At 37.2% G+C, this 25185-nt stretch overlaps 1 long non-coding RNA gene across 1 annotated transcript; it reads left to right on the forward strand.

Moving 5' to 3' along the window:
* Positions 1-1041: 1041 nt before the first annotated feature.
* Positions 1042-2259, forward strand: LOC141276900 (uncharacterized). Its single transcript, XR_012327227.1, has 2 exons — positions 1042-1426; positions 1767-2259. It is a non-coding gene; the product is annotated as an uncharacterized lncRNA (long non-coding RNA).
* The last annotated feature ends 22926 nt before the right edge of the window (positions 2260-25185 follow it).

Genomic DNA, 25185 nt, shown 5'->3' on the forward strand with positions numbered 1-25185 from the left:
TTCCTAACGTATAAGAATATCAAATCACTATGTTGTACACCAGAAACTAATATAATATTGTAAGTCAATTAACTTCAATAAAAAGTAGCTTACCTAAAATAAATAAATAAATAAATAAAATCTAAAAATAGAATAAAAAGAACAATGTCAACACCTCTTCCTATGTTAACAGATATGAAAACTTGACCAGGCCCCCCTGACTCCCTCTTCCCAAAGTAATAAATACTGAGGTATGGGGCTGGAGAACAAGATGACATACTACATGTCATTTTGACCACAGTAACCCCAACAAATGGGTTTCTCTCTTTTGTACTCTTTTACTGTATAAAATATAAACTGCTCTTTTAATTCCCAAAACGAAGATGTTGAATTAGAAAAGATAAATCTGGATGAATGCTTTGATTCTGTACCTCTTTTTGCACTGCATTCTTCTTCATGCTATGTGATTGTCTATCTTTTCAGGACATGGTGATTGGCCTGACAGATGAGGCTGCAGGTGGAGGTGAATGGGTAATACACAGTTTGGATGGAGATCCATTGATTTAATATGTCCTTCAAAAGTTTAAGTACTTTAATTTGCTTATTAATCACTATACAGCACTCTGAAAACACCATGAGGACAGGAACCAGTAACTCTTGGCTGATTAGAGCATGAAATTATTTGCATTCCTAGATTCCCCATGTTCCTATCCTCAAGACACTTTCTAGTTTCCTGGTCAGAGGGTACAAATTCTTCTTTATATTCCAATATTTCTCCGGCACAATTCTCATGTCTTCAAAATGCCTTCTGTCAAATGCAGACGTTATTGAAATGACTTATCAAGTAGGGCAGTGCGGCGGGCCGTTTCCGACCAGCAGAATAACGAGCCGCCACACGCAAGATTCTTCTCGTATCACACTTTATTGGAGCACAGCTTGGTTGAAGAAAGATGGAAGGAAGACCCCGCAATCCTAGAGCAGTCTGCTTATATAGGGATTAAGAACATGTGTCGCTCTGTGATTGGCTTTCGCCGATGGTGCGATTTGTGAGCCAGCATCGGATAGGTCGCTACTTTAAAACCTCATTAGTATACTTAGCGCAAGCGCAGTGGCCACAGGAAGGATGACTCAGCTTATTTCAGCTTCCTGCTGCGTAGCAGTTAGCTGACCGCGCCCTACATCTCCCCCTTTTTTATTTATTAGAACACCAAACAGAATGTAGCCCGTACAAGTGTTCACCTCATGATGTGCTCACTGTTCGAGGGCAGTTTTCTGTTGGCATGTTTGAGACTCAGAATAATGGCTGATTCCCTATAGAGGTGCGATGGCGACAAGGCCTCTCTGTGCAAGGGCAATCAGGACAATGAATGACTCCCTATAGAGGTGCAATGGCAACAAGGCCTCTCTGTGCAAGGGCAATCAGGACAATGGATGACTCCCTATAGAGGTGCAATGGCAACAAGGCCTCTCTGTGCAAGGGCAATCAGGACAATGAATGAATGACTCCCTATAGAGGTGCAATGGCAACAAGGCCTCTCTGTGCAAGGGCAATCAGGACAATGAATGAATGACTCCCTATAGAGGTGCAATGGCAACAAGGCCTCTCTGTGCAAGGGCAATCAGGACAATGAATGAATGACTCCCTATAGAGGTGCAATGGCAACAAGGCCTCTCTGTGCAAGGGCAATCAGGACAATGGATGAATGACTCCCTATAGAGGTGCAATGGCAACAAGGCCTCTCTGTGCAAGGGCAATCAGGACAATGAATGAATGACTCCCTATAGAGGTGCAATGGCAACAAGGCCTCTCTGTGCAAGGGCAATCATTTCGAATTATTCAGGGCGGAGAGCCAGGCTGCGGGAGAATCTCCTTCATTAATAGCCAGAAGTGCCTGAGTGAGCAGGACCCTATCTCGATGTGCCCTGATGCGCACACGACAGACCAACCAGAGACACAGCATAATCCCAAATACACAGCAGACTCCAAAGATTCCTACCCCCACCCACTCCCCAAAGAAAGAAAAGGCAGAAGAGAGCCAAGAGGCAAAATCTCCAAAGGCAACGGGCTCCAGCCCGGCAGCACTCAGTTGCACAATTTGAATAATCCTTTGTGGAATTCCAACTAATACAAAGACTTCGATTAAGAATCATCAGGAACATCCAACTCAGCATCTTCTCTGAAGTTTTCTTCAACAATTCTCGTCAGTCTTGATGGCACCCAGATCGGATCTTGATCCTGTGGGGAGACACAAAGAGATCCCCTGGATCGAGTAATAACACGATCCGGGCCCTTCCATTGATTGGACAACACATCTTTCCACATCACTTTGCCATATTTTTTATGGTTTGTTGCCACATGGCGTTCAGCAGAGGTTTCTTTATCATCATTTAAATGTAAAAAATTTATGGTAAATAAGGCAAGTGAAAGTCTCTGTCTAGGGGTACAGTTCTCTGCGATTCCCCCTTTTTGTTTTATTAAGAGTTCTTTAAGCTGATCTGCCTCATTGACAAACCCTGTCGTTCACAATAGGCTTTCATTAGTTTACTAAGTGGTGTATGCCTCTTAATCTTAAACTGCACCACAGAACCATCCTGCCCCGCCACCTTCAAATTAATATGATCGTTGTTCTCAGTCTTGACTCCTTCCTTGGGCTTTTCGTCGGCCATGGCCTTGTGGATTATAGGGCAAGCCTGTAATATGAATCACCTGCATTTTTTGACAAAAAAGAGCAAAGCTTTTGGAATGCCTCTGGGGTTAACCCCAGTCTTTTGGGTAACAACTCTTACACATGATTCCTAGCCAAAGCTCTGGTAATGTTAAATTTTTTTCTTAAGACTGTAGATGACACATGATATAGCTTATGAAACTCTTGAGCCTGTGTCGTAGAGTCTAGCGCTGTTAGAGCGCGTGTGGAAATTAAATTAAAAGGACACATCCAAACAGGTTGAGAATCATCACAGCGTTCTAATTGTGCATTTGTAATAGCTTGTTCTACCTTTTGAAGTGCCTGATGGGCTTCTGGGGTCAATTGGCGTGGGGAATTAAGATCAGGATTTCCCTCTAATACACTAAACAAAGGTTTTAGATCCAAGCGGGTTAAACTTAAATATGGCCGAATCCAATTCACATCTCCAAGCAACCTCCGAAAATCATTCAATGCTTCTAAGCAATTAGTCGCAATCTCAATTTCTTGAGGTACTATCTTATCCCCATGTACAGCAGCTCCTAAAAAATTTACAACATCTCCCTTCTGTATTCCCTCGGGAGCAAGAAACAATCCCCCATTCCCTAAATATTTAATCAAAACGCCTAAGGCCTGTTCAAGCAACTCCATACAAGAGGCTTTATCTCGACTATTCAAAGGAATAGAAAAGACGCCATTTCCCTAATTTTTTCTTAATTATTCCAGGGTGACTAGGAGGGTTCTAAATGCCCTAATTGTAACTGCTCATCCACTAGTTTGGATGCCGCCTCCAGCTTTTCCTTTGACAAAGGCCACTGAGGTACCCACACAGGTGTTGTGGTCCTCCATGTAATCATAAACTCAGTGACCCTTGAGAAAAACCCAAGCCTCGGCGGTTTAAATTTCCGCGGGCTTCTATAGGGGCGGTCATGCCTTATAACTTACGTCTTATCCCTCTATTAGATATCAGGTTGAAACAAATATAATTCCTTAAACTCATCTAGGATTGGATATAATCCTGGCACCGTTTCTTGCTTTTCCTTTTTTTTTTTTTTTTTTTTTTCATATTTTCAGGCCTGTCTACCGTAGTCCCTGTTTGTTCATTCTCTGATGCGCTATCTTGACACATGCTAAGAGCCTTGCGTCCTCGTTGAATAATTTCTTCACATTTTCCTTCCTTTAGGCAAGAAAGTATCATGCTCCACAAGGGGAGAGCGCCTCGAGAAAGTTCTCCCCTTGTGTTACACTCCTTTAGGTCTTTTCCGAGTTTTTCCCATGACGGAACAGTCAAGCTGCCTGATACCCCAAACCACGGCGCGGCACTTTCGATATCTTGTAGCAGCCTACTTATGTTTTTATGAGAGAGCTTTAGCCCTCGGTCCCTTAAAAGGGCTTGAATAGGCTCATGAAAATCAGTTGTAGGCTCCGTGGACGAACTATTCCCAAAAATGCTTGACTTATCTATCGGCCAGGGAAGACACACTCGATCGGGCTGGTGGTACCGTAGCCACAAGCAAACGAAAAACATGAGAAACACTAAAAGGACAAAAGCGAAAGTAAAAACTTCAGGCTCCAAACCCCCGAAAAACATACCTGACTGGACTACTCACCGACGGTTACCACTCCGTGTGTCGAGTTCTGAATCGGTCCTCCATGCAGGGCGCGAAGTTCCCGGGTTTCGGCACCACTTGCGGCGGGCCGTTTCCGACCAGCAGAATAACGAGCCGCCACACGCAAGATTCTTCTCGTATCACACTTTATTGGAGCACAGCTTGGTTGAAGAAAGATGGAAGGAAGACCCCGCAATCCTAGAGCAGTCTGCTTATATAGGGATTAAGAACATGTGTCGCTCTGTGATTGGCTTTCGCCGATGGTGCGATTTGTGAGCCAGCATCGGATAGGTCGCTACTTTAAAACCTCATTAGTATACTTAGCGCAAGCGCAGTGGCCACAGGAAGGATGACTCAGCTTATTTCAGCTTCCTGCTGCGTAGCAGTTAGCTGACCGCGCCCTACAGGGCAGGAAAGGGGAGCTAGCATCTCAATGCTCGTGCCTGGCTAACAAGAGTGTGCACATCAATTCCATCCACCTCTATAATAATAGAATTCACAATATCCCCTCCCCTCATGCTTTACCCCATGCTCTCCGTCTTGAGTTCACTGTTTCCGAAGAGAAGTCTATGTATCTCTCATCCATTCATCCTTCATCCTCTTCAAACGTCTTCCCTCCCTTTCATATATGTGTTTGTGACAATATTCCCTCAAACCATTCCTTGAATCGCATTCTTTATTTAAATGTTTATTGGAGTATAGTTGCTTTACAAGGTTGTGTTAGTTTCTACTGTACAGCAAAGTGAATCAGCTATACGTATACATATATCCCCTCTCTTTTGGATTTCCTTCTCATTTAGGTCACCACAGAGCACTGAGTAGAGTTCCCTGTGCTATATAGTAGGTGCTCAATTTTTATCTATTTTATACATAGTATCAATAGTATATATACGTCAATCCCAATCTCCCGATTCATCCCACTCCCACCCCTTGGTATCCATGTGTTTTTTCCCTATGTCTGTGTCTCTATTTCTGCTTTGTACATAAGATCGTTTACACCAATTTTTTCAGATTCCACATATATGCGTTAATATACGATATTTGTTTTTCTCTTTCTGACTTACTTCACTCTGTATGACAGTCTCTAGGTCCATCCATGTCTCTACAAAAGACCTAATTTTGTTCCTTTTTATGGCTGAGTAATATTCCGCTGTATATATGTACCACATCTTCTTTATCTATTCATCTTTCAATGGACATTTAGCTTGCTTCCATGTCCTGGCTATTGTAAATAGTACTGCAATGAATATTGTGATACATGACTCTTTTTGAATTATGGTTTTCTCAGGGTATAGGCCAGTAGTGGGATTGCTGGGTCATATGGTAGCTCTATTTTTAGTTTTTTAAGGAACCTCCATACTGTTCTCCATAGTGACTGTATCAATTTACATTCCCACCAACAGTGCAAGAGGGTTCCCTTTTCTCCACACTCTCTCCAGCATTTGTTGTTTGTAGATTTTCTGATGGTACCTCTTCTAACTGGTGTGAGGTGATACCTCATTGTAGTTTTGAGTTGCATTTCTCTAACAATTAGTGATGTTGAACATCTTTTCATGTGCCTCTTGGCCATCTGTATGTCTTCTTATAAGAAATGTCTATTTAGGTCTTCCACCCGTTTTTTGATTGGTTTGTTTGTTTTTTGATATTGCGCTGCCTGAGCTGTTTGTATATTTTGGAGATTAATCCTCACCCATTGAGTTGTATGCAAATATTTTCTCCCATTCTGAGGGTTGTCTTTTTGTCTTGTTTATGGGTTCCTTTGCTGTTCAAAAGCTTTTAAGTTTCATTAGGTCCCATTTGTTTATTTTTGTTTTTATTTCCATTTCTCTAGGAGGTGGGTCAAAAAAGACCTTGCTGTGGTTTATGTCAAAGTGTGTTCTGCCTATGTTTTCCTCTAAGAGTTTTACAGTGTCTGGCCTTACATTTAGGTCTCTAATCCATTTTGAGTTTATTTTTGTGTATGGTGTTAGGGAGTGTTCTAATTTCATTCTTTTACATGTAGCTGTCCAGTTTTCCCAGCACCACTTATTGAAGTGGCTGCCTTTTCTCCATTGTATATTCTGGCCTCCTTTGTCATAGATTAGGTGATGATAGGAGTGTGGGTTTATCTCTGGGCTTTCTATGCTGTTCCACTGATCTATATTTCTGGTTTTGTGCCAGTAGCATACTGTCTTGATTACTGTAGCTTTGTAAGAAGATGCCATAGAGTATAATGCATGGATATTTATTATTAAAAAAGAAACATTTAAGAAATTCTAAGTATTCTACAAGACTACATGTAACTCTGTGTAATTAAAAATTTAACTAGTAACTTGTTTGGGAATTCACTGTTAAATCAGCTGGGACTGACATTCATTCTCCAGATATCCTCATCCCCATTGTTCATTGCTCATTATAAATTACCATCAATATAACTTTCAGTGGAATGCTCATCAAGCCAGCTCTGCTCCAGTTGTGTAAAAATTGCAAATAATAAATTAAATTAAAAATAAATAATGAAGGCAAAAAACTGAAATATTTCAGTTGCACACATCTTCAGCATTAAATTCATCCTAAAGATAAGTGTGATGATATAAATCAATCCACAGTGCTAATCAAGCTCTAACTACTCCTAGAAACTACAACATTACAATTTTTTTTACACTTATTCTATCAAGAGAGCAGGAGTAGATGAGAACTCACTCTTTATTTGTGCATAAGATAGTTTCTATAAAGTTATGTAAGATATTTTTTGTTACTATTCTTATGAAAGCATAGGAAAATGAAAAAGAAGAACCTTCTCCTGAAGACAACATACATTTGAGGGCCTACTGTGTATCATAAATAATGTTTTACATATATTTTATATATGTATATGTACATATATATATGTATATGTACATACATATATATGTATACGTGTATTACATTGCATATATTTTACTTATGGTAATCTTTTTTTTTTTTTTAAAGTAATCTACCTTTTTTTTTTTAATTAATTAATTTATTTATTTATTTTTGGCTGTGTTGGGTCTTCATCTCCGTGTGAGGGCCTTCTCTAGTTGTGGCAAGTGGGGGCCACTCTTCATGGCGGTGCACGGGCCTCTCACTATCTCGGCCTCTCTCGTTGCAGAGCAGTCTCCAGACGCGCAGGCTCAGCAGTTATGGCTCACGGGCCTAGTTGTTCCGCAGCATATGGGATCTTCCCAGACCAGGGCTCGAACCCGCGTCCCCTGCATTAGCAGGCAGACTCTCAACCACTGCGCCACCAGGGAAGCCCTATGGTAATCTTTAATCTTCATAAGAAGACGGAAAGATAAGTAATATGCTCATTTTACAACTAGCAACCTGAAGCTCGGCAAGCTTAAGTAACCTACTCAAGTTCACATAAGCAGGAGTAGTAGAAGGATGCTTTCTGACTCCGGTCTGTCTCTTTCAAAGCCTACATGCTTTGTACTATATCATGGAAGAAGATATGATCTCTGGTGAAATTTATCAAGTGAAGATCATTTAAACATCTGCTCTACTAAAGTCATTTCACTGGAATTTGCCCAAATCCTGAGGTGACTCAGACCCTGGGGGTACTCAAAAGATTTTAGCTTTCTGCCAAATACATCTGAGTTAGAAACAACAAGCAAACAAAGGAAGAAACATCCTCAAGTATAGGGACTGAAATAATATCTAACAGCTCTAAGAATGGGTTAACCTGACTACACATCAGACTGTATGATACAAGTTATTTACAAAAAGAAGTAGCCTAAACTTCAAATAAAAGGAGGAACATTGCCATTATTAGATGCAAGTAGATATGATCCAAAATGATGTTTTTCCTTGTGAAAGAGAAGCTTAGCAACCTCTGTAGCCTCCTGGGTGTTTACCCACAATATGTTGGGGGAGGTAGGAAATTAACTAAATGTAAAACTCTATAAATCATCTTCTCCCAAATGACAAGCAGGAAAGCTAATTTACTCTATTTTTCTGCCAACGTAGAATGACCATCAACAACAAAATATCAAGTAGTACAAAAATACTCTGAAAGAAAGATATCGTACAACATAGTTGCACTAAAGCCATAAGAAAAGCAACCACGATCAATGCAAAGAGATAATTAAAGCATTCTTTCAAATCATCATTAGTGACAGCTAAAACAACCTAGCCTCATTAGTAAACCATGAGGTGTAGTCCAACTAATGGAACCCACTGGCAGTCTCAATAAATATTCCATTTCTGGGATCTTCTGGAGAGAAAACAGCTTAAGGGCAGAGGAGGGGGAGAAATGCTTAATCAATGTCCTTTAAAGACCCTTGCTACTTATAAAATTATAGATCAGTCTCTCATGTGTTGCTTAGGAGTCTAAGACAATGGAAGTAAACGGGAGAAAATATTCTTTCAAAGACACATCACTATTGTTGATTTTAAGCAACAGATCATAAAAGCAATCTGAACCACTGCAATTTTTTCCAAATGCATAAAAAACATCAGAGCTAATCAACTATCATATTGTCAAGCTCAGTCATACACAATCCTATATTCACTACTTTAGCACTTCTCTTGTTATTTCAAACATTTACTTTGAAGTTAAACAAGGGATAACATCCTTTTAAAGGGTGCTGAATGTATAGGTCTTTTAACAGAAGGACATTTGCAAAAGGAGAAAAAGCATGCGGCATGATGAAGGTGAAATAACTGACTCTTATCAAGTAGAGTTTTTAGTAGAAGAAAAGTTTTAAATTAAAGTTACAGTGACATAGTTCAGATTAGAAGGGCCTCCCTTACATCTCAAGTTCATTTCTCTTCTGAATCATCCAAAAAGATTTAAATCTAGTGTATATTCATCTTATGGTCTTCCAGAAAAGACATAAAATAAAGCACTGCAATTAGTCTGAAAAATATGACAATCTCAATATCATTACATATAAATGAGAATGAAAACCAGGCAGCATATGGCAAAACAAAAAGCTTTTCTAAAGTCAAAAAGTCAACAAAAAGGTAGGAATTCATTTTCTCACATGGCCAGACATTAATTAATTTACTGATTTTAATACCTCTGGGAATATCCATTGTCTAGATTGAAATAGATCTGCGTTATTCACCCATCAAGAATAGACGTACATCTTATTCTTTTTAGGTTTCCATTGATTCTGATTTACACAGGTTTAGTGAATAAAAAGTGTCGCAAAAGAATTTTTTCTAATACATAAAATATTCTGAAATCCCTGATATCTAGCAAGCTAGATAGCTCAGAAATCTGCTCCTGTATTTAGCAAACATAAAACATATGATCTGTGATTTTTCTTCTACATACTTTGGAACAAAAGATTTTAAAGAACGTACCTTAAATAAATTCTCTAAAATCACATTTTAAGTGATTCAGAAATTTGTGAAAAATAACCCAAATCTAACTGGTTTCAGATTTCAGATTTAATTTTAAATTAAAGAGTTTCATTAGACATAGAATAATCTCACATTAAACTTTTCAATCCTGATTAAAGTTGGCCAAACCTACGGACATAAAACCAAGAATTTACATGCAGTTTTAGTTGGCTTCCAGTACTATTAGATTTAAAATTCATAGTAAGGTTGTGCAGTAGACGTATTCTTTTTCTGTTGCTGTGTGACAAATTACCACAAATTCAGTATCCTACAATAATCTGCTTATTATCTCACAGTTTGAGAAGACTGGGAATGTTTATAATTAGATTCTTTGCTCAGGGTCTTGCCAGGCTGAAACCACGTGATGAGTGGAGCCGTGGGCTCATCCAGACCTCAGGATCCTCTTCCAAACTTATTTAAGTTTTGTCCAGCCTTTGGTTCCATACAGTTGTAGGACCAAGGTTCCTGCTACCTTGCTGGATGTCAACTTGGGACTGCTCTCAACTCCTGGAGACTACTCGCTATTACCTACCACATGGCCTTTTCCAAAACATAGAAATTTGCTCCTTCAAGGGTAGCATAAGAATCTCCCTCACTTTGAATCTCTTTACCTCTTTTAAGGGTTCACGTGATTAGCTCAGGTTCATCCCAATAATCTCTCTTTTCGTTAACTCAAAGTCAACTGATTAGGGAGCTTAATTATATCTGCAAATCTCCTTCAGCCTTATAACGTAACATAATCATGGGAGTGATATGCCATCATATCCACAAGTCTTACCGATAGCAAAGGAGAAAAATTTTACAGAATGTGTGCACAGGGGTGGGAACATTAGAATTCTGTTACCATAGATGCTTGTAAGAATAACACTACCATAAAATGTTACTTTATATTTTGAAAAGTTAGACATTTTGTTTTTTTGAAGTAATAGGGTTATTTCAATAGGATTTATTTATATACACAAGCAGTGTAAAATGTTACAATCCATTACCACAAGGCTCTAGATGTCTTATAATGTGGTGAAGCTCTGAGGTATTCCTGCTATGGAAATACGGTCATTCTCTCCCAAATGTAAGCATACTACTCAACCAGGAAAAGAGAAATCAATTTTGATTAGGTTAGTCTCTCCACAGTGTAGCTCAACCACAGATTCTAAAGCTGTACACTCAAAATATCTTGATCTTGTGGTAGTCTGAAACAGATTATGGAAACTATCAATAGGCTTAGTCCATTATGAAGTGGAAACTGGAATTCATAACACTCCTATAGATATGGTATCTGGTATGTGGGCCATTGCATCCTGAGCACTGCAATGGCTACTCATTTCCATGACTCCTTTACACTTGCCTAGTCCATATAACTGGATTTCTGACACATTTCTTCAGTAGGACCTATGTCCTGCCTTTGAACAAGCTTGTTGGTGTGAACCTCTGACCACATGTCTCAGATTCTGCCAGGCCCTGCCATGGAGAACTGGGCATTCTCCTCCATGTCTTTGGTTGCTGGCCACAGATTGCTCCCTGGAGGTAGAATAAATAGGATCTAACTTCAAGTATCACCTCTTCTCTGGATTTCTGTTAACTTGTCCTCTTGGAATTGAACTTTCTTAGATGAAAATACCAATCAGAATAGCAAAAGTAGTTGTGACTGATTTAGTGTCTACCATATGCCAGGCCTCAGATGGATATTTTACATTTATATAAGTCTTTCAACAATTCTTGCAGAATTATTAACTCCATTTTACTTATAAAAAGACTGCAGCTCAAAGAGATTTTGTAACTTACACTAGGCCACCTACTTGGTAGACATCAAAACTGGGATTAAAACCAAGGTCTAGCTACTACTAAACCCCATGATTTTTCCTCTTTAATTAGAAGAAATATTTTTTGCCTCAGATAAGCTACTTGTGAGACTAAAAGAAAGTCTTATTAATAACTACAATTAATAAAAATTAGTTCAATTAATAACTATTACAATCAAAATCAAAAACATAGATGTAAGACAGGCCTGTGCTAAGCCCATCAAAAGTACAATTTCTTTAACTTTAGCTAGAATACCCTATCCATTCTAGACCCTGATTCTACAGTTAGTTGCCACTTAGTAGCCAATCTAACAACTGGGGTGACTTCCCAAAGTGGGTTTCAGCCTTCTCTCCTTCCCCATGGATCAATGATACGTGGGTCACTGATGAATATAGATGCAAAAATCCTCAACAAAACACTAGCAAACAGAATCCAATAGCACATTAAAAGGATCATATACCATGATCAAGTGGGATTTACCCCAGGAATGCAAAGATTCTTCAATATATGCAAATCAACCAATGTGATACACTGTATTAACAAATTAAGGAACAAAACCAATATTATCATCTCAATAATACAGAACAAGCTTTTTACAAAATTCAACACCCATTTATGATAAAAATTCTCCAGAAAGTGGGTATAGAGTAAACCTACCTCAACATAATATAGGCCATATACAACAAACCCACAGCAAGCATCATTCTCAATGGTGAAAAACTGAAAGCATTTCCTCTAAGATCAGGAACAAAATAAGGATGTCCACTCTAACCACTATTATTCAACATAATTTTGGAAGTCCTGGCTATGGCAATCAGAGGAGAAAAAGAAATGAAAAGAATACAAACTGGAAAAGAAGTAAAACTGTCACTGTTTGCAGATGACATGATACTATACATAGAAAATCCTAAAGATGCCACCAGAAAACTACTAGAGTTAATAAATGAATTTGGTAAAGTTGCAGGATACAAAATTAATGCAAGGAAATCTCTTGCATTCCTATACACTAACAACAAAAGTTCAGAAAGAGAAATTAGGGAAACAATACCATTCACCATTGCAACAGAAAGAATAAAATATCTAAAAATAAACCTAGTTAAGGAGGTAAAAGACCTCTATGACACTATGACACTGATGAAAGAAATCAAAGATGACACAAACAGATAGAGAGATATACCATAATCCTGGATTGGAAGAATCAATATTGTGAAAATGACTATACTACCCAAAGCAATCTACAGATTCAACGCAATCCCTACCAAATTACCAATGTCATTTTTCACAGAACTAGAACAAAAAATCTTAAAATTTGTATGGAGATACAAAAGACCCTGAATACTCAAAGCAATCTTGAGAAAAAAAAAAGCAGAGCTGGAGGAATCAGGCTCCTTTGCTTCAGACTGTACTACAAAGCTACAGTAATCAAGACAATATGGTACTGGTACAAAAATAGAAATATAGATCAATGGAACAGGATAGAAAGCCCAGAGATAAAGAAAATGCATGCATCTATGGTCACCTAATCTTTGACAAAGGAGGCTAGAATATACAATGGAGAAAAGATAGTCTCTTCGATAAGTGGTGCTGGGAAAACTGGACAGCTACATGTAAAAGAATGAAATGAGAACAATCCCTAACACCATACACAAAAATAAACTCAAAATGGACTAAAGACCTAAATGTAAGATTGGACACTATAAAACTCTTAGAGGAAAACATAGAAAAACACTCTTTGACATAAACCACAGCAAAGTCTTTTTTAACCCACCTCCTACAGTAATGAGAATAATAACAAAAATAAACAAATGGGACCTAATGAAACTTAAAAGCTCTTGCACAGAAAAGGAAACCATAAACAAGATGAATAAACAACACTCAGAATGGGAGAAAACATTTGCAAACAAATTAACAGACAAGGGATTAATCTCCAAAGTATACAAACAGCTCATGCAGCTCAGTATCAAAAAAACAAACAACCCAATCAAAAAATGGGTGAAAGACCTAAAGAGACATTTCTCCAAAGAAGACGTACAGATGGCCAAGAGCTCATGAAAAGATGTTCATCATTAATTATTAGAGAAATGCAAATCAAAACTACAATGAGGCATCACCTCGCACTGGTCAGAATGGCCATCATCAAAAAATCTACAAACAGTAAATGCTGGAGAGGGTGTGGAGAAAAGGGAACCCTCTTGCACTGTTGGTGGGAATGTAAATTGATACAGCCACTATGGAGAACAGTATGGAGGTTCCTTAAAAAACTAAGAATAGAATTACCATATGACCCAACAATCCCACTACTGGGCATATAATGAGAGAAAACCATAATTCAAAAAGAGTCATGTACCACAATGTTCATTGCAGCCAGGACATGGAAGCAATCTAAGTGTCCATCAACAGATGAATGGATAAAGAAGATGTGGCACATATATAAAATGGAATATTACTCAGCCATAAAAAGAAAAAATTGAGTTATTTGTAGTGAGGTGGATGGACCTAGAGTCTGTCATACAGAGTGAAGTAAGTCAGAAAGAGAAAAACAAATACCATATGCTAACACATATATATGGAATCTTAAAAAAAAAATGGTCATGAACAACCTAGGGGCAAGACAGGAATAAAGACATAGACCTATTAGAGAATGGACTTGAGGATATGGGGAGGGGGAAGGGTAAGCTGTGACTAAGTGAGAGAGTGACATGGACATATATACACTACGTAACGTAAAATAGATATATAGTGGGAAGCAGCCTCATAGCACAGGGAGATCAGCTCAGTGCTTTGTGACCACCTAGAGAGGTGGGATAGGGAGTGTGGGAGGGAGACGCAAGAGGGGAGAGATATGGGAACATATGTATATGTATAACTGATTCACTTTGTTATAAAGCAGAAACTAACACACCATTGTAAAGCAATTATACTCCAATAATGATGTTAAAAAAGAAAAAGAAGTTATAGGTGAATAAGTAGGACTATAGAACTTTATCAATATCTAGAACCTTATTCTGTCTCCATTTGGTTTCAGACAAAGATGTGATACATATATACAATGGAATATTATTCAACCATAAAAAGGAATGAAATTGGGTCTTTGTAGAGATACGGATGGACCTAGAGACTGTCATACAGAGTGAAGTTAGTCATAAAGCGAAAAACAAATATCATATATTAACACATACATGTGGAATCTAGAAAAGTGGTACAGATGAACCTGTTTGCAAGGCAGAAATAGAAACACAGACTTAGAGAACAAATGTATGGACACCAAGGAGGGAAGGGGGTGGGGGTGGGATGAATTGTGAGATTGGGCTTGACATATATACACTAATATGTATAAAATAGATAACTAATGAGAGCCTGCTGTATAGCACAGGGAACTCTACTCAATGCTCTGTGGTGACCTAAAAGGGAAGGAAACCCAAAAAAGAGGGGATATATGTATTAAAAAGAATGATAAATGAGTCAGAGCATGCCTCAAGGGCATGCTTACCAAGCTATTTCATGTGAGTCCAACAAAAAGACACAAATTTGAACTTCCTTGTTGAAAAGCCTGGCAAATCAGTTTCACATTTGTTAATATGTTTACATGTAGCTCCTCTTCTCTAATCATTAGCAATATTTCTCAACTGCATCTTAGAGACCAAGGAAGCTACAGAGTAACTGATATTTTCTCAATGAAATCTAAAGACTAGTTTCTAGCACAGTGATTAACACAAAAGTGGTCTTTAAAATGTCTATGGAATGACAAGCATGGACATATACACAAATGTAATATTTTTGAATATACAGATGAAGGCACACACATGTAGATGTGTTTTATTTCTGACAAATTTTTAAATAATTTTTATATTTTTTATTGAAGTATAGTTAATTCACAATGTTGTGTTAGTTTCTGGTATACAGCAAAGTGATTCAGCTATACTTACACATATTCTTTTTCATATTCTTTTCCATTATAGTTTATTAGAAGATATTGAGTAGAGTTCCCTGTGCTATACAGTAGGACCTTGTTGTTTACCTATTTTATATATAGTAGTTTGTATCTGCTAATTCCAGACTCCTAATTATCCCTCCATTCACCCTTTCCCCTTTGGTAACTGTAAGTTTGTTTTCTATGTCTGTGAGTCTGCTTCTGTTTTGTAAGTAAGCTCATTTGTATCATTTTTAGATTCCACATATAAGTGATATAATTTGTTTTCCTTTGTCTGACTTACTTTACTTAGTATGATAATCTCTAGGTCCATCCATGTTGCTGCAAATGGCACTATTTCATTCTTTTTTATGGTTGAGTAATATTCCATTGTATATATGTACCACATCTTCTTTATCCATTCATCTGTCGATGGACATTTAGGTTGCATCCATGTCTTGACTACTGTGATTAGTGCTGCTGTGAACATTGGGGTGCATGTATTTTTCTGAATTAGAGTTTTCTTTGGATATAGGCCAGGGAGTGGGAATTGCTGGATCATATGGTAACTCTATTTTTAGTTTTTTAAGGAACCTTCATACTGTTATCCATAATGGCTGCACCAATTTACATTCCAACCAACAGTGTAAGAGGGTTCCCTTTTCTCCACACCCTCTCCAGCATTTATTATTTATTTTAATGATGGCCATTCTGACCGGTGTGAAGTGATACCTCATTGTGGTTTTGATTTTCATTTCTCTAATAATTAGAGATGTTGAGCATCTTTTCCTGTGCCTGTTAGCTGTCTGTGTGTCTTCTTTGGAGAAATGTCTATTTAGTCTTCTACCCATTTTTTAATTGGATTGTTTACATGTAGATGGTTTTTACACAAGACCTCTTATATCTGGATACATATGTAACATATATCTCTCTATATTTCATTTTAAGAATTCTGTTCTAAATTTATTTTTTTATTGAAGTATAGTTGTTTTACAGTGTTGTGTTAGGAGAATCCTGCATTATTTAATAAAAGCCTCATGAGTTGAGGCTATGATATAATAGTACACGATGTTCAGTGTGTAGTAAGAACACAATAAAGAATACAAATAAACTGATTTCAACTAACATGACATCCCAGAGTCTACAGGTTTCTTCAAAGCCCATAATAATATCCACAATTAATTTTCACTTTCTTTTCTATTAAATAATTTTCCAAAGGTATTCTATGGATACCTAATCCTTTGAGATTCCTTCAAAAGAAGTGTTATGTTTAATTTAGGGAATTCTCATTCAATTCTTTAAACTTTTCAAACTTATGTTGAGGATAAATACAAATGACCCTGGAATACTGCTTATTGATCTGGCCTTACCTTCCACAGAAAGCAAGAATAAGGCAATCAAGTTGTCTTTATAAACTCTGCCCTGAAAATATAAATTTCCATATAATTTCCCACCATATTATTACAGTAAAGGCTTGGTTAATATTCTCCTATAAAAAGATCATCTATATTCAAATAAATTTGGGATACACTTATACTTTATACTTTCCATTTCCTTTGCAATTTTTTTTAAAACGATGATGACAGCTTTTTTAAAATTTATTTTATTTATTTATTTGGTTGTGCTGGGTCTTAGTTGCGGCATGTGTGCTCCTTAGTTGTAGCATGCATGTGGGATCTAGTTTCCTGACCACGGATCAATCCCAGCCCCCCTGCATTGGGAGCGCTGAGTCTTAACCACTGCACCACCAGGGAAGTCCCTTATACTTTCCATTTCCTATCTCAATACTCATTATCATCTTAAAGGTTAGAGTGTGTAGTCATGTCTCTCACTGTGAACAAGGAAAGCTACAGACAAAGAAATGCACAGATACATACAAAAATAAAAGAGCTCCTCCTAGCTAACCCCCTAAGGAGGGAGGGTGGGCCATAGACTCATAGATTGAGTGAGGAGCAAGGTACTATACCAAAGACTCCCTTATGGTGAAGTGTGGGTAATCCCATAAATTAGAGATATTTCCCAGCTCCCCTGGGGACTGACATCCTCAAGTAGAACACTTTAATACGGATCCTCACTTTCTGGAAGTAAAGATAGAACCAGAAACCCTGCATGGACTTTTCCAGTTCTCTAAAAGGATAACGGGAACAATGTAGCAGAGTGGCCAGGGTAAGATAAATAGTCAACATCAGAGCTGGGACAATGTGGAGAAGTGTACTTTTTAGCATAACGCTGAAGGAGAAATTTTGTGTCAACCAGTAGTGACAGTGATGAAGCAAACATACGTTGGTAAAGGACAAATTGACTGGGCCAGAGCTTCTAGGTGTTCATTGGCATGCTCGTTGCAGAAGCTCAAGAAGAACTTCGGCCAGCAAACCCAGCAGCCAAGAGGTAAAAATTTCCAAGGCAAAGTGGTAATGAGAAGTCATCAGAAAGATAAATAAGAAGCTCACACTGGAAACTTTTGGGCTTAACCACAATTTGTCATTTGGGAAAAACATATACCCATGGTACTGAAACTATTTAGAACAGAAAGAGATCAATATTCTTCTCTTTTTTTTTTTCTCCAGCATCCACCTAAAGGAAGGACTTATTAAAAGCATAACATATGCTTTCCATGCCTGACACTGGGACTCACTTACATAAGACATGAATTGGCTTTCCAAAAGTGGAACCACTTATTTAAAACAGAAAGGCATCAGAGCAGGATTTCTGATCCTCAGCAGCACATTGGTCATTTGGGGCCAGATAATTCTTTGCTTTAGATGGATATTCTGTACATGACAGGATGTTTAGCAATATTCCTGGTTCTACCAACTAGATACTAGTAGCACCTCATAATGACAAATTAAAGACATATACATATATATTTCCAGACATTGCAAATGTCCCTAAAATTTCTGGTCACCAATTCCACCAATTCCAATGTGTGTGTATGGGAGGCGCGGTCTCCACTTCAACGAGCAATTCTCGAACACCAGTAGGATGTCTGAAAATTCAACTCAATTCTGACACTACCTACCCAGGAAAAGCATCAAATTCCTACAAGACAACCCCTTACCCTATTTTAGACAGCAGTCACAAGCCTAGGTTGTTAATTGTACTTCTGGCCCAACTGGCTATAAAATCAGAGATTCAAACAACCCCCTCCTTGGAATCATTTAATTTGCTAGAGTGAATCACAAAACTCAGAGAAACATTTTACTTAGTAGATCACCAGTTTATTATAAATGAATGACACTCAGGCACAGCCAGATGGAAGAGATGAAGAGAGCAAGGCATGAAGAAAGGGCAGGAAGTTTCCATGCCCTCTCCAGGAAAGCCACTCTCCCAGCACCTCCACGTGTTCACCAACCCAGAAGCTCTTCGAATCCAGTCCTTTTGGGTTTTTGTGGTGGCTTTGTTACATAGGCATAATTGATTAAATCATTAGCCATTGGCAATTGATTCAACTTCTCCCCTTCTCTGGAGATCAGGGATGTGGGACTGAAAATTCCAACTCTCATCCCATGATCTGTTCCACTGGCAACCAACCCCCATCCTTAGGTGCTTCCCAAAAGTCACCTCATTAACATAAAAAAGACACCTTTCCCACTCTCAGTTCCAAGGGGTTTGAAAGCTGTGAGCCAAGAACCCTGAACGAAGACCAAATATATATGAGAAATATATTTTGGCCATCTGAATAACCAAATATATATTTTCCTCATAAATCACAAGATCACAGTCCCCTAGGGTGCAAATTTCCCCTGGCTGAGACTAAATAAAGGAGCTGAAAGAAAACTCAGTTACTACATGAAAGTAAAGAATGGACTGTATTTATATCAGTAAGCATTAGCAGGAGGCTGAGGTTGAGGTTAATGGAGTAGTGATGGGATTTTGAAATTCTCTTCCATATTCACCAGCTGTATCCCAAAAGTCGGCTACATTTGGGAAAGTTTAGCCAAAAGCTTATTATAGTTGATATTGGTCCTTGTGTGTTCCTTTCCACATCTCATTTATCTATTTGCCTAGGGTTTTTTTGTTCTTTTGTTTTGTTTTGTTTTGTGTTGTTTTTCCTTGTTGAGGTTGCCAAACTCTGTGTGACTGGTGCTAGGTGAGTAATTTGGCCTGTCACAGACTGGGTTAGTGACAAATCATTTCAGTTCAATAGGAAAAAGGACTTTTTCTTTTCCTAATATTCTAGAGCCCATTAATGCCTATAGCTGAGGTAGGAATGGGGAGACATACACATTGTTCACAGTCATCTATTCTGGAGAATAAACCTATGGAGATAGGTGTGAACTAACCATATTGCAGAGTGTAATAAGGTTTTTTGCTTTTGGGGTGTTTTTGTTTTTGTTTTTAGTAAACGTGTAGGGAGGGAGAATTCTGAAAGTTATTCTTTCAGATGGACTCAGTAGACCCAAATTTGTTGAAGTTGGAGGAAAGATTTTATATCTGCCACTGCAGAGAGCACAGATTTAGGGCAGGATCAAAAGAGAGACCAGAAACTACCACTCCATGATAGGAATTCAAGGAGGATTGATGGCTATCCCAAGATGTAAGCTGCACATATAGGAACCAGACTTTAAGTCACCTTTTCTGGTTATTTGTTTTCTATCATATATATATATATATATATAAAATATGATATATATATACACATATATTTGGGCTTCTATAAACTTTTCTGTTACCTTGAAATTTTCCATAATAGCAAAATATTTTCCAAGAAAATTAATTAATACTCTTCTACAATACTAGGTATTTTATTTTGGTAGCATCTAGTATTTATACTGTTTAAGCAGAAAAGGAATGTACCATTTGTAAAGTCACATTCCTAATTGGACCTTTTAAAAGCAATGAGGAGTTTCTATAATGTTGTAACTACCTAGTTATTCAAATTGTATTTTGATCATAGTTATGAACTTTCTGAAGAAATTTTATTTCCCTTGCATGCGATGTATTAGAGATTTGAACCCTTCATTTTACTAAAATGCAAAGTAACTATGCCATCTTGTTCTTTTGGAAAATTCAATTACAGTGAAAATCACCTAGAGAATATTGTCCCTGAGTTAAGGTGATTCAGTGAGCTATGAAAGTAGTCAGATTATCATGGAAGAAAATAGACAAAATAATAATGGCAGCTGCAATTTGCTCATCAGTTAGGATTTACAAATCACTTTCATGAATGTAATATTTTTTTCCACACATTGTTCTATATCCCCCCTCACTCCTGACCTCCCAACCTCCCAAATAAGATGAATTCATCAATCTATTACCAGAATCAGGAAAAACTATTTAAAAGTTGTTTATTGGTATATTTACCAGTTTATATATTTTTGTCCCTATACTATATGATTTATATGAAGAATGTGTGTGTGACATAGATTTCCTGCCCCATGAACTCTTCTATCACACCATTCAAACAATTAAGTCAAAGTTCACAGTTCAAAAGACTGGTGTTTGGGTTCCATATAATAGCAGAGGCAGTGCTATCTTAACCTCTCTCATATGGGACTCTTGTATTACTTCACTAACACACAGTTAGACCACAGAAGGCAGGTCTGTAGGCTCCTTGTCTAGCTTCTCACACTGAAAGGCATTTGGAGGAGCTGCAGGAAGCCAAATTATAATGAGCAAACATATGTCTGCAGGATGTGAATTCCATTATCACATTCTCTCTTCACGTTCATAAGAAGACCCTTCGAGTTCCCTAATGCTGCTTCTTGGCCTGTGAGTTGTAGTCAATTACCAGGCATTTTAATATTGCAAAAAAAAAAAAAAACTTAAATGAAAAACATTATGCATTTCACTGACTGACTAAATGACTAAATCTGCTAAATGATACTTTATCAGATTAAATTTGTTTTTATTGAGGTAACATTGGTTTACAACATTATATAAGTTTCATGTGTACAACATTATATTTCTATTTTGTATACGCTACAGCATGGTCATCACCAAAAGTGTAGTTTCCATCCATCACTATACAGTTGACACCTTTTATGCATTTCACCCTCCCTCCATCCCCTTTCCCCTCTGGTAACCACTACTCTGTTCTCCATATTGATCAGTGTGTTTGTTTTTATTGATTTCATTTGTTCATTTATTTTGTTTTGTTTTATATTCCACAAATGAGTGAAATCATACTGGATTTGTCTTTCTCCATCTGACTTATTTCCTATGGCATAATACCCTCAAGGTCCATCCATCCATGTCACAAATGGCAAAATTTTACCTTCTTTTTATTGACTAAGTAGTATTCTATTATATATATATATTACATATATATGTAATATGTATATATTACATTTTTTAACTTTTCTTTTTAATTTTTTTAGTTTAATTTATTTTTTTTATACAACACGGTCTCATTAGTAATCCATTTTATACATATTAGTGTATATATGTCAATCCCAATTGTCCAATTCATCACACCACCACCACCCTGCCCCGCCTCTTTCCCCACTTGGTGTCCATACATTTGTTCTCTACATCTGTGTCTCAAATTCTGCCCTGCAAACCGGTTCATCTGTACCATTTTTCTAGGTTCCACATATATGCGTTAAAATACGATATTTGTTTTGCTCTTTCTAACTTACTTCACTCTGTATGACAGTCTCTATATCCAACCATGTCTCTACAAATGACCCAATTTCGTTTCTTTTTATGGCTGAGTAATATTCCATTGTATATATGTACCACATCTTCTTTATCCATTCATCTGTCGATGGACATTTAGGTTGCTTCCATGTCCTGGTCATTGTAAATAGTTCTGCAATGAACATTGGGGTGCATGTGTCTTTTTGAATTATGGTTTTCTCTGGGTATATGCCCAGTGGTGGGATTGCTGGGTCGTATAGTAATTCTATTTTTAGTTTTTTAAGAAACCTCCATACTGTTCTCCACAGTGGCTGTATTAATTTACTTTCTCACCAACACTGCAAGAGGGTTCCCTTTTCTCCATACCCTCTCCAGTATTTGTTGTTTGTAGATTTTCTGATGATGCCCATTCTAACTGGTGTGAGGTGACACCTCATTGTAGTTTTGATTTACATTTCTCTAATAATTAGTGATGTTGAGCAGCTTTTCATGTGCTACTTGGCCATCTGTATGTCTTCTTTGGATAAATGTCTATTTAGGTCTTCAGCTCATTTTTTGATTGGGTTGTTTGTTTTTTAAATATTGAGCTGCTTGAGCTGTTTTATATATTTTGGAGATTAATCCTTTGTCCATTGATTCATTTGCAAATATTTTCCCCCATTCTGACGGTTGTCTTTTCATCTTGTTTGTAGTTACCTTTGCTGTGCAAAAGCTTTTAAGTTTCATTAGGTCCCATTTGTTTATTTTTGTTTTTATTTCCATTAGTCTAGGAGGTGGATCAAAAAAGATTTTGCTGTGATTTATGTCAAAGAGTGTTCTTCCTGTGTTTTCCTCTAAGAGTTTTATAGTGTCCAGTCTTATGTTTAGGTCTCTAAACCATTTTGAGTTTATTTTTGGGTATGGTGTTAGGGAATGTTCTAATTTCATTCATTTACATGAAGCTGTCCAGTTTTCCCAACACCACTTATTGAACAGACTGTCTTTTCTCCATTGTATATGCTTGTCTCCTTTGTCATACATTAGTTGACCATATGTGCATGGGTTTATCTCTGGGCTTTCTATCCTGTTCCATTGATCTATATTTCTGTTTTTGTGCCAGTACCATATTGTCTTGATTACTGTAGCTTTGTAGTATAGTCTGAAGTCAGGGAGTCTGATTCCTCCAGCTCCGGTTTTTTCCCTCAAGACCGCTTTGGCTATTCGGGGTCTTTTGTGTCTCCATACATATTTTAAGATTTTTTGTTCTAGTTCTGTAAAACATGCCATTGGTAATTTGATAGGGATTGCATTGAATCAGTGGATTGCTTTGGATATATAGTCATTTTCACAATATTGATTCTTCCAATACAAGAACATGGTATATCTCTTCAACTGTTTGTATCATCTTTAATTTCTTTCATCAGTCTCTTATAGTTTTCTGCATACAGGTCTTTTGTTTCCCTAGGTAGGTTTATCCTAGGTATTTTATTCTTTTTGTTGCAATGGTAAATGGGAGTGTTTCCTTAATTTCTCTTTCAGATTTTTCATCATTAGTGTATAGGAATGCAAGAGATTCCTGTGCATTAATTTTGAATCCTTCAATTTTAGCAAATTCATTGATTAGCTCTAGGAGTTTTCTGGTGGCATCTTTAGGGTTCTCTATGCATAGTATCATGTCATCTGCAAACAGTGACAGTTTTACTTCTTCTTTTCCAATTTGTATTCCCTTTATTTCTTTTTCTTCTCTGATTGCTGTGGCTAGGACTTCCAAAACTGTGTTGAATAGTAGTGGCAAGAGTGGAGATCTTTGTCTTGTCCTTGATCTTAGAGGAAATGCTTTCATTTTTTCACCATTAAGAATGATGTTTGCTGTGAGTTTGTGGTACATGGCCTTTATTATGTTGAGGTAGGTTCCCTGTATGCCCACTTTCTGGAGAGTTTTCATCAGAAATGGGTGTTGAATTTTGTCAGAAGCTTTTTCTGCATCTATTGAGATGATCATATGTTTTTTCTTCTTCAGTTTGTTAATATGGTGTATCACATTGATTGACTTGTGTATATTGAAGAATCCTTGCATCCCTGGGATAAATCCCACTTGATCATGGTGTATGATTCTTTTAATGTGTTGTTGGATTCTGTTTGCTAGTATTTTGTTGAGGATTTTTGCATCTATATTCATCAGTGATATTGGTCTGTAATTTTCATTTTTTGTATTATCTTTGTCTGGTTTTGGTATCAGGGTGATGGTGGACTTATAGAATGAGTTTGGGAGTGTTCCTTCCTCTGTAATTTTTTGCAAGAGTTTGAGAAGGATGGGTGTTTCCTCTTCTCTAAACGTTTGATAGAATTCACCTGTGAAGCCATCTGGTCCTGGACTTGTGTTTGTTGGAAGATTTTTAATCACAGTTTCAATTTCATTACTTGTGATTGGTCTGTTCATATTTTCTATTTCTTCCTGGTTCAGTCTTGGAAGGTTATACCTTTCTAAGAATTTGTCCATTTCTTCCACGTTGGCATAGAGTTGATTGTAGTATTCTCTTATGATGCTTTGTATTTCTGTGGTATCTGTTGTAACTTCTCCTTTTTCATTTCTAATATTATTGATTTGAGTCCTCTCCCTCTTTTTCTTCATGAGTCTGGCTAATGGTTTATCAATTTTGTTTATCTTCTCAAAGAACCTGCTTTTAGATGTATTGATATTTGCCATTGTTTTCTTTGTTTCTATTTCATTTATTTCTGCTCTGATCTTTATGATTTCTTTCCTTCTTCTAATTCTGGGTTTTGTTTGTTATTTTTTCTGTATTTCCTTTAGGTGTAAGGTTAGATTGTTTATTTGAGATTGTTCTTGTTTCTTGAGGTAGGATTGTATTGCTATAAATTTCCCTCTTAGAACTGCCTTTGCTGCATCCCATAGGTTTTGCATTGTCATGTTTTCATTGTCATTTGTCTCTAGGTATTTTTTGATTTCCTCTTTGATTTCTTCAGTGATCTCTTGGTTATTTAGTAACATATTGTTTAGCCTCCATGTGTTTGTGTTTTTTACATTTCTTTCCTGTAATTGATTTCTAATCTCATAGCATTGTGGTCAGAAAAGATGCTTGATATGATTTCAATTTTCCTAAATTTACTGAGGTTTGATTTGTGACTCAAGATGTTATGTATCTGAGAGAATGTTCTGTGTGCACTTGAGAAGAAAGTGTAATCTGCTGTTTTTGGATGGAATGTCCTATAAATATCAGTTAAATCTCTCTGGTCTATTGTGTCATTTATAGCTTCTGTTTACCTACTA

This window comes from Tursiops truncatus, chromosome 17 (genome assembly GCF_011762595.2).
Source record: "Tursiops truncatus isolate mTurTru1 chromosome 17, mTurTru1.mat.Y, whole genome shotgun sequence".
NCBI lineage: Eukaryota > Metazoa > Chordata > Mammalia > Artiodactyla > Delphinidae > Tursiops > Tursiops truncatus.